The sequence below is a fragment of the Phoenix dactylifera genome, chromosome 3 (genome assembly GCF_051530095.1).
Source record: "Phoenix dactylifera cultivar Ajwa chromosome 3, Ajwa_hap1_PhDact_Kaust_v1.1, whole genome shotgun sequence".
NCBI lineage: Eukaryota > Viridiplantae > Streptophyta > Magnoliopsida > Arecales > Arecaceae > Phoenix > Phoenix dactylifera.
The window spans coordinates 9286967-9296971 of NC_143192.1; positions in this window are offsets into that span (position 1 = coordinate 9286967).

Genomic DNA, 10005 nt, shown 5'->3' on the forward strand with positions numbered 1-10005 from the left:
ACATCTAAAACCGTTGAAGTTAGATAGAAAGATCAAGCAACAAGCAAAACAGTAATATATGATCGATGAATTAGAGCTCATAGAAGGTCAACTCTGTCTTCATTCCCAATAAAACTATCAGAAGTTTGCCCACATTTTTAACTAAGATTCTCTACCTACTGAATCATGAACCAAATGGATAAGCTCTATGATCAATAAATAATGTACGGTTCTAATAGAAGGAAAACATAAATAGAATAAATTGATAATTTTTTTTTAATATTTGTTAAATAAGATTTGATGTGAGATATACTTTCTCTAGGTGTAGGCTAACTTACTTGTTTGTAGCCCTACGGGCTATGGCCCGCGAGCCCAAATAAGTTTACATATTCGGGTCGGATCGGGGCGGGTTGTAGGATTGAAAATCTAAAATTATCTAAATTTCAAATAAGTCGGATCAGGTCGGATCGGGTTTGAATTCAGTAAATCCAAACTCAACCCAAAAAATGGCTCGAGTCCAATTTTAGGACCCGCCCCGGCCCCACGGGTCCTCCAAAATAGATCGGGTCGAATCGGCGCCAATAATATTTGGTGAGGCTAAAAGGAGTGATATTACCTGGCACCTACTAATGAAGGCTAAAAGAGTAACTTTTTCATAAATATAAACAAAAAAATTTAATTCCCTTGACCAAATAGCGATAATTATTAAGTAAAAGAAAGCAAAAGGAGACGTAAAAATATAATAAGAATAAAGAAAGAAATGCCCATCCCATGCATGAATGGAACAATGAACATAAGAAGATACAGGCCAAACTACTTTTTCTTAGGCAGCAAGAACAAAGAAAGCATATCCAATTTATATAACTTTTTAAGACCAAGCATAAATAAGAAAAATATATGGCAATCAAACTTCCTTATGCCATGCATAACTATTCCAACAAAAATCTATTACAAGCTATTGTTAGCATGAAGTTGTTATTTATATTTATCTTCTTTCTAACAGCCAAAAGAATCCACAATCCAAAATTATTTCTAAAATTTTGGCAAAAATAAGACAACTCGTACAGCTTATAGTAATAAATCTTCTACAATTCCAACAATCTGAATATATGGATGTGAATTGTGGCTTTTCTCCATAGTCGTATCCCTCCTCTTAGCACACAGAGATTTTGAATTGGATATTAGTGCATTTCCAAGTATTTGGATCGGATAAACCTGGATAATTAAAGCGTAGTTGGTTTCCTTCCCTTTCTCTATTTGAAAATAGACATATCATTGTTTGATAGTTCAAAGGTTTTTTTTTAAAAAAAAAATCTTCACTTAAAATCAATCATCCAATATATTGATGTACATCTAAGTTGTATGTTACTTCTTGATTGTATTCTAGATACCAGGAAAACGACCCAGTGTTACCATGATATGAAAGCTAATCAAGCCCACAATATCACCATAAGACCTTTCCATGTTGGCGGCTCCGTCTGCCACTTGATTTGCTTCTCTCAAGATATATTAAAAAAAGAATATACAAATTTGAAACTAATTTAATAGGGATCCAAATTTTCAACAAGCATCAAAGTTGTAAAAACTTATACATGAATTGATATGATGCACAATATACTTGAGTTGCTTCTATCGTAAAAGAGTCTCATGCACTTGCTTATGGAACTCTTGCTTCAAAGAATAATCTTCTTAGGTTGCCCTATCTCTTCCTCTTCAGTTGCTCTTTTTCTTTTCTTCTTTTTCAACTTGTCCAACTCTCACAAATAGACAGTGGTTTTTCAAAATCAATATGTCGATTGCTTTTTATATGACCTTTGCTTTTAGCTGCTGATGTCTGACGATAATGACTACCTCAGCTGATGATACATAGCACTGAATTGGATTAGCGGACGCAGAATCATATAAAGCAAGTGGAAGGGTGAGACCATTAAGTGGATCGGAATCATTTATATAGAAATTAGGGGCTAACGCATGCCTAAACCAACCTGTCTTTTCTCTTCCTCATCGATCGAGCCTCACTTTCCTTCTCCTAAAAAAAAAACAGAAAAACAAAACCCTAGAACAAAGACGGGCCACGGCAATCGATTGGCGCTCCTAACGTGGAGAAATCTAACGTGAAGTAATACCATCTGCCGATGTCAAGGCTGTCCTACGTATGTACGGAAGTTTGCATGTATGCACACGTGGCGTTCTCCGTCAAACTCAAACTGACCCCGACGTTGGCTGTCACGTTTTAGCTTGTCACGTCGCCCATGCAAGCGATTGAAATGGCCACCTTCGGCCTTCCGGAGAGGGTTACCATACGAGGGGAGCCGTGAGGCATCGCACTTCTTCCGGTGGGATCCATGCAGCCGTGAGGCCCGTGACACGGCCGAGTACACGGTTCTTATCACCCTTTCGGATAAGAACTTGTCTTTGTTTTCTTTCCGATGGGAGAATATTGGACTTGGAGATGAGAACCAAAAAAAAAGGTACGGTGCAGAAGGTACAAGAAGAGCCGGCCACTAGAATGAAGCTCACAAACATCACTGCCTGCATGATGGTATATCTTAGAACATTGCATGCAACTGGGGACCAATGGGCCCTTACTGTCATAGGGTGGTCTGTCCCTGTCTCCCACTCTGACTAGAGTCTGATCTACATAACTTTTGCTTTGATCCACCATCAGAGTGAAAGATCTAGCTAGGTTACAAATTGGTGAGCTAATTCAATAATTTGGCAGTGTTTTCCGAAAAAATGGATCCGTTTTAATGGCGATCATGGTGTTATGTTTAGGGAAGTAGTTTGCTGCTATATATGTTATTGAAGGGTTTTAGCATGTTATAATGCGCAGCGGAAGCTAGGGATTTTAAAAATTTCTTAATAAAGTCCCTATGCATGAAACCCTTTTAAGCCTAGATCACCTTAATGATTACAATCAAATGATATAAAATAAATGCAGGATTAGTAGAATACCTCAAACGCTAATCCAAAGTGTACAATCTCCACGAGGCATCCAAGTGTCCGCCCTCCAATGGTGATCCACACGAAAACTTGATCAAGACTTTAGCTCCAAAAACTTTTGATCCTTAATGCAGAATTCTTCTAAAGAACTCTAATGGCTTGCTTTCCTTCCTTTCTATTTTCCTTTAGCCTTCTAAAATCACTTCTAATCCTTTTGTCCTAAAGAAGACCACCTTGTCTTGGCTTAGGACACACTAGAAGCAATGCTAGAAAGAAAGAAACTAATGTAAGAAAGAAAGAAGAGAGGAGTGGGGTGGAATTGGAATGATGAAACCCATGGAGTGCTAACCTATTTATAATAGGTGTAGGGATGCATCTCCAAGGGATGCATCCCATCCACACATCCTCTCATGAAAGGGCATCATCTAAAGGGCCATATCAAATAAGAGGAGGTGCATATCAAGTGAGGAGGTGTATCAAATGATATGTCCTTTCATGTGGTGCCATATTTTGACCAAGTCAACATCACATGCTAATCACATGTCCATCACGCCTCACCTCTTGATCTTTCATGATGATGATCCAAGAGCTCCAATGCAAGGCGCCATTCACTTGACCCATTATGTCTTCATCCAATGGTGGGATTAAGATCCAATGGTCAATTATGGTAGCCATCCTAACCCAATCCAATTGGGTTAAACCAACTCTCCATTATGTCTTCATCCAACGGTAGATCAAGATCTAACGGTCTAGATTGAATGATTTATTAAATCTAATCTAATTAGACTCAAACCAAGCCAATTAGGTGCCAACTCTTGGCTAACCCATATTAGAATATGATCTAATCAAATTAAATCAATTAAGAATCAGATTCGAATCCAATTCGAATCAGATTCGAATCCAATTCGAATCAGGAGCTAAGGTTTGCAACACCTGCTAGGATGTTTATCTTGCAAACATGATCTAATCCAATTAGACCCTTGATAAGTTTTCTTGTGTGTGACCCATTGGGTTCCATACTTAGCCAGCAATAGGTGTGAGTGCGAGTTGACCCAACTTGATTAGAACTCTTCTAATCGATTTAAGTCCAAACTGCGCGAACCCGAACTTAACAATTAGAATCCTTTCTAATTGGTGATCGAATTAAACTCTTTAATTTGATCAAACCTATAAAACAAGATTGACGTCTAGCAACGTGTCATGTCTACCCGAAAAATATGGAATTTGGTGGAAATACTAAAAATACCCTTCAGTGGCAAGTTACCATGCAATTCAATCCTTTAATCAAACTGCATCCCAAATATGTATATGAGTATGAATATATGTCAAACTCAATTTCATATTCATATTTTTCTCAATCTTTTAATGATAATTCAAATAATGAAATATTAGAAACTCTTTCTAATTTTCATTCTGCTTTGATCAAAGGCTTCCTGAATTATCATATGATTAGAATAAATAGGATGCTATCTTCTCTTACTAGAAGTGATTAATTCCTTGTTGACCTACTCATAATCTTCGTACACAATTCACCATATCCAGAAGACCTCGTACATAACTTATTGTTATGAATGAGTGTAAACCAAAATATGGGTTCATGTGCACAAGATACCATGGTGATCTCAGGTCATAGGATCAGTTGCACAACTCCCACTAAGAGAATCATCTTTTGACATGTAAGTAAGACTTCATAAGATTTCTCTTTGTAGGTCAATTCAGTGAACTCATTCCTCTAATGAGCACCCACATCTTTGTATTAGTGTCTCCACACAAATGATTGTGAGATCAATCATCCTCTGCATCGAGCATACATAAGACATGCCAGTCTTTCCGGTAATCATTGATCTCCGACTCAATGTACCAATGACTGGGAATATTTAAGATTAGGATTTTAGGATTTTAAGTCTCACTAGTATGATCTCATCATAGTCTTAAAACCATTGCCCTAATCTAAGGAGTTTATCATAAATATAATCAACAGCATATGATAAAACATAATGCCTTTATTCATATTTAAATGTCATGTACATGATTTGGACAAATCAAAAGAAAAAATCTTTCGCAATACATATTGCGATTGATTTGTAGGGCATCTACTCTTTCAGTTATACATGCATACATATATTTGTTTATATAATTGTTACCATATTGTTATATCTTATATCTGGATATTATATATTATATATATGTTATTGATTAAGTTGTACTTTTTTAGGAATTAAGTCATCCTAGTCAGTAATTTACTCAAATCATTGAAGATCCAAATAAGTTGAGTTTTCATAATTTTATTTATTAATTTTAGCCATAGAAAAAGAAAAGAAAGTAGATGGAAAAGAAAAATTATATAGCTCATTGATATGCAATGCATGGCCAGATTACACTTTTCATTGATAAGGTATAATATAGCATTTGTTTTTTACAGTGCCAACTTGTTGATAATTTTGTTTTTCTTTTTTGAGATTGTACTAATGCATGGCCTGCAATGCACTATACCAATCATCTCATCTTATTTTTATGGATTTTATTCATCATGCGCTAGTCTTGAATTACCACCCATCTTAGCTGGTCTCGGATCATGCCTATGGTGCACCACTGATGTGATCCACGTGGTGTAAGGTATAATTTCTTCTTAAAATAATGCAAAAGATTGCCACTCTTTTTTTTGCAGCAACAAAATCGAAGATCTTAAATCATATCATATCAGAAATTCCACTTCGAAGTGTACGGGTGCTAGCCCATAAGATTGGCATGCCACTACTAGTACATGGAATGAACATCGCCCCCATCAAGCCAATAAAATCTCATGATCTTTTGCTTTATAAGAAAGAAAAGGAAACATGGTATCTTAGGAGAAGAGACGAAGAGGGTGACAAAAAAGAACAACCTAACTTTTATTGGGATGGTGCCACCGAGAGAGAGAGAGAGGGGGGGGGGGGGGGGGAGGGGAGAGAGAGAGAGAGAGAGAGAGAGAGAGAGAGAGAGAGAGGAGGGTCACAATAACTATCAAGAATTTTTTTTTAATTCAATCAAACTCTTTAATTAATATTTAAGGCAATTATCTTTTTCTCCAAAAAAACTAGCCATATATAAATGGGCTAAAGCTTTGACCTGATTTAGATTAATGGTAGACATTTTTCTAGGTCAAGTTCAATAGTTCTTTGGTTCATATATGTGTGATAAGAGTTTCCAAAGATAGTTGGTCTTTCCTAATGAGCTACAACGAAGATTGGACTTTGCTCTTTAATCCCCCTTTCTAATCTATATGATCAAGTAGGTTGAATGATCATGCTAAATACGGTTGTACAAAACATAATAGGTTATGGTTTACTCGATAAATAGTTCAAGTCATGGGAGCCAACCAGCAGGCGAGTACGAGGATTTTCAAACCAACAAGTTCCCTTGGGGTGTTGGTGAAGACTGCATGTGTCGTTTCTCTAAATCGGTATCCTAATGACTTGGCAGGCTGTACCTATATAAGAGCTATATGAATGCCGTCTTTACTATATAAATAATTAAATAATCAGCGTCCTAAACCAAACTTGATTGCCATTCCTATAAGTAGGAGTAGCTGAGACATTCCTAGTATGTGTCCTGATTCCTCTCTCCCCTTCCTTGCACAATTTGAGCTCCCCTTGGTGTAAGGTTTGGTGGGCACCAAAATATTTGCTGAACTCCCTAAGAGTCATCATTACATGTCCAATTATTTTTGACTTGAGAATAATTGCTTCTAAGGACTCTCACCTATCGAAACTTGAACTTTGTAAGGTCTCAAGTCAGCTTACAGAGAGTCTAGACTAATACGAATTCGAGCTGCTTGAGGATTTGCACTTGCAAGAACTAACAAGGAAAAGGCAAGGATTAGATTTGTCTAATTACATGGAATGAAAATTTGTATCAAGAGAACAGGAAAAAATTTTGCAGCATGCATAGAAATCCCTGTGCAAAGCCTTTTACATGTTCCTTCATTGAAGGGGAAAATGATTCTATATAATCATCTAGAATACATTATGGCATCTTTAATTGAGTTGCAATCCTACTCATGAAGACACTCAAAGAAAGTTGGTGATGTGGTTATGAACTTCGAAATACCTAAAGGTGCAAATGAGTCAAAAGGAGTCGAACCAAGTATTAAAGCTTGTATTAGAGCTTGAGCCTTTCTTGACAACAAATGGTCAAGTTTGGCTCATTTAATGACCAAAAGGTCACATAATCAAATTTTCAAGCTTGAGCTCAACTTAAAAGCAAATGTTCAACCCCGGTTGTCATTAAATAAATGTATATTCCAGCTCAGCTCATTTATAAATAAAGTTTTACGAGCTCGATCAACAAGCTCAATAGAGCTTATTATTAATAAGAGCAAGAGCTATAGCTCGGAAGATCAGCTTGCATACAAGAAATTCAGCTATTCAATTTTTTTAAAAATCATACAGTTGGAGGCATAATAAACAACATAATAAAATGTAGCATGATCCATCACTGATTATCTTATTCTATGTTGGAGCTGGAAACTGACATTAACTACAGCAAATGTCTCAGCCCAAGATAATCTTCAAATTAAACAAGTGCATTACAATATGCTAAAATAGTTGTAGGCTTAATGGATGCTATCATAAGTGGATACATCAAACATTTTTGAACGCATAATCCTTCCATCTCTAAAAACAAAACTACAAGCACACACGCAGCATACACAATTTTATGACAAGACCCAAAATAAGGTCTTCGCAATAATTAGCAAGCATTTTTTTTTTTGATAGAAAGGATAATTCTTTAAATCTAGAATGAATATATCCTAAAATCAAAAATAAAATATTCGAAAAAATGGCAAGGCTTGTGAGGGGTCTCATAGCTTTTTTTTTTTTTTTTTTTTTTGCTAAGACGGATGGATCATACTTGACGAGTACGGATGCATCCAAATAAAATAAAAAACAGAATACCTCGGAGTGCTGGGGGCAACTTCTCATCACCAGCCTAAAGGATACTACCGAAGTAATTGACTACATAAGCAGCCACCCAATCCGCAGCCCCATTAGCTTCACGGAAAACATCTGGGCCTGAACGACTCCTCCGTCTCTCACTATTGTCTAGATATCTCGGAGCAAAGAGTAGACACAACGATTATCGGCTCATAGCTTTTCGTGTCACTTATATGTATCGAAAGGCAAACAGTGCAGTCGATTGTTGCTTTTTTTTAGCACATTATTCAAAAAAATTTTGTGAAAGGATTTAGATTTTATTTTTTTTTCTCTATCGTTTTATCTTTATAATTTTTTATAAGTGTATTCAGGCACATATAGCATGAGGTATTGCTTCTAAAAAAAAAAAAAAAAAAGAAGAAGAAAAGAAAGAAAAGAAGAAAATAAAGAAGAGGAAGAAGACTGCACTCCATGTGGTTGGTTAAAAAAAAAGAAAAGGAGAATCAGCTCAATCTGCAGCCCTACTTGTCCATGACTTTTTCGTACACTGCCAAAAATTATTGCCGACAGATCCAGGCAGAAGGCGTCCAAAATAGAGAACGGTGTTTCACGTGGGCCACTTGATGCCTTCTTACTTCTGCGGTACAGCTGTCTCTAACCGTACTTTTCTAAAGAGCAACCGGCTTTACTGTCGCAACGAGACAAGCTTGATGAGATGAGCACCAACTGTGCTTATCATGTGCCCATGTATCCGTCCGTTACCTCATGAGATAAGAACATGTTCTTTTCGCCTTGCACTCTTTGCCCTGCCTTATCTCAATCCACTGTAAATTTGGCTGAATTCTAGCCATATCTGGTTTTATGCACAAGATATTGGTCCACAAATCTATTAGTGGGTATATGGGAGTCATCTGTATAGACTTCAACTGTCTTTCTAGCAACTAATTTGATGTAGGACAACTGAAAAGAGAGAGAAGGAGAGAAGAAGAGCGGAAAAGGAAAGAAGAGAATAAGAGGTTATTTTCATTCAATCACATGAACTCATATATATAAAGTCATAAAATAACAAAAATATCCCTAGAAAAAAAACAATTCCATAAAAATCCTAAAATGGCAATATACAAACAAGCCTCCATCAACATAAATAGAACAAAATAAAATAAATCAATCCAGTCATAATAAAAATGGTTGGACCGTCCTCTTACGACGTATGTGGTTTCGTATAACAGGCGGTCCGGTACTGGTAAGGCTACAAATGGGTCGGGTCGACCCGAGATCCGACCCGCATAGATCTGATCTGATCCGAATTTTAGGACCCGCAGGTTCGGGTCGGATTCTAAAATTGGATCCGAATAATTTTCTAAGTCGGATCTGGGTTTACGGAACGGACCCGACCTGACCCGAATGGACCCGAAGAGAGAGAGGGGGAAAAACAAAAGAGAGTTTTTTTTTTTATGGGTCGTGGCACTATTGGTCCGCTAGGATCCTCTGTCAATCTATTACACTGATGATAGCTCTGTCTCGGTAGCTGGCTTTTTTTTTCCTTCTATTTTTTGGTTTTTGTTTTTTTTAACTTTTGCAGGGAGGAAGTGAGGGAACACTGAACTGGATATGGGTCATGTGCCAGTTTTCTGCAATGGAATTGGATTTTGGAGACACTAAGTTCCGTCCAATCAGTCATATAGACAAAAAATAGTGTGATATGAAATTTGGGTTGCAGACCGACTTAGTTAGTAAGTCATGGGTCATCTGTTCTGACTGGAGGTCAATTGCAAATGCAAGTCTTTCAAGTCATGGGTCACCCAGCACCTCATAATTATGATATGACAAAATTAGATTTGTCCAAATTTTTTGCCAAAAGCATAAAAAAATAGATCCGATTCGGATCCGAACCCGACCCAACTCAGGTCCGATCCGATCCAGACCCGACCCGACCCGACCCAATCTTCAACCGGATCGGATCTGAGTCCAAAATTAGAACCCGAACAAAAAATCGAGTCGGATCGGATCACCCAAGATCCGACCAGACCCATTTGCACCGCTAGGTACTGGTGTCCGCACCATAATTAGAAGGCTTTTTTGGTAAACTAATTAGAAGGCTTTAACAGGTTCTGATGCATAGCTCAAAGCAACCATCAAGAGGATAAAGTGGATTATCCAAAAATTG